Here is a 1,519-nt window from a genome sequence, read left to right as displayed (position 1 = left end):
CTGTAAGAATTAAAACTGAACTGAAGTATATGAAATATAGGATCTAACCTCCAGCCATAGTTATTTGTTTGATGATTGCCTGATCTGCTTACTGCTGTTGCTTGAGCTTTCTAATTATTTTTCTCTCACTTGACTCAACTCTCTCAGATGGTGTACAAGACTGTATGTCAAGCAGTGAGGGGGATTTTGATGGCCTTTATATAGTTGCATTCCATCAATGCACTAATCATGAAAATTTTCCTATTCTTAATTATTTGCACCACTTTCTGAATAAGAACAAAACATAAATTAGTGGATCCCTAATTTAGGTGTTAGTGTATCCCTGATTTAAGGTCATAGTGGAGTTTAGTGGACTCATACTTTTGACCTTTTATTATTTGTTCTTACAACAACAGCATGTTGGTTTATCACTATGATTTTTGCATGTTTTACTGCTAGTGCCATTCCCTTGTGCATCACATAATGTTCTTATGCATGTTTTAGGCTTCATTATATTCTTCTTTTTCTTTTCTTTTCTTTTTCTAATTTTTTATAATCTAGATTTCCGTCCTTATCGGACTATATCTTGGACCCCATAAAGATTAGTCTGAGTATGGTACGGGCTTAAATGTGCCTCCTACAATTAGGGTCTGTTTAAGATACCTCATGGTCTAACTAAAAAAAAAAAAAAAACCTTGGACCCCATAAAATATTATAATATGTCCTTAAGCCCATGAAGAGGTAAATAGAGTAGTCTCGAGACTCAAAAACTCAAAACCAAATCCTAATAGTTGTAGCAAGAATCGAACCCCCTGCCTTACTGCTGAAAGTAAGTTTAAGTATTTTTAATTGACTAAATCAATGACATGTCGGTAGTACTGTCAAAGCGGGTCGCTCGCCCCACCGCGGATCTAATTTTGGCGGGTTTTACGGGCTAGCCCGCAGACAAGGGTTCATGCAACCCTAGCCCGCCACACGCGGGTTGGCGGATCCCGCGGACTTTTTTATTTTATTTTTAATGTGTACTGTGTACACATGAATACATATAATTCATAATTCATGTGTACACAATATACTTTAAAAAAAAAAAAAAAAAGTCTTATCCGCAACCCGCACGGGTCGTGACGTTAGGCCCGCTCCTTCGCGGATCTCTTTTTTTGTAACCCTAACTCGTCTGCGGGTGAGGAGCTTTGACCCACTTCGACAGACAGTACTACCTGTGGGCTTTAGGCTTCATTTTTTCTCAGACCCTAAAGCACTCGTTACCATGTCAACTATTCCAACACCCATAGTTGATGGCACTAGGATTGAACAAAACAGCATATTGGTTTTCCTTAAAAGAACATCTACTTTATTCTCACTCGACAAAAACTGGTGACCTGTTTCAATGATTTTTGTTGCACCAGCATGTGCACAAAAAGTTAGGATTGAATATAGTAATGGTTAGCCCCACCAACTTTAAAGCTTGTGAAACAACATGCCACAGCACCAAATAAAGGACCATTCACTCTCTCAACCCCCCCCCCCCCCCCCCCCCCCC

Source organism: Ipomoea triloba, chromosome 12 (genome assembly GCF_003576645.1).
Source record: "Ipomoea triloba cultivar NCNSP0323 chromosome 12, ASM357664v1".
Taxonomy (NCBI): Eukaryota; Viridiplantae; Streptophyta; class Magnoliopsida; order Solanales; family Convolvulaceae; genus Ipomoea; species Ipomoea triloba.
The sequence above is the reverse complement of the archived record's forward strand: the minus strand, read 5'-3'. Positions refer to the sequence as shown.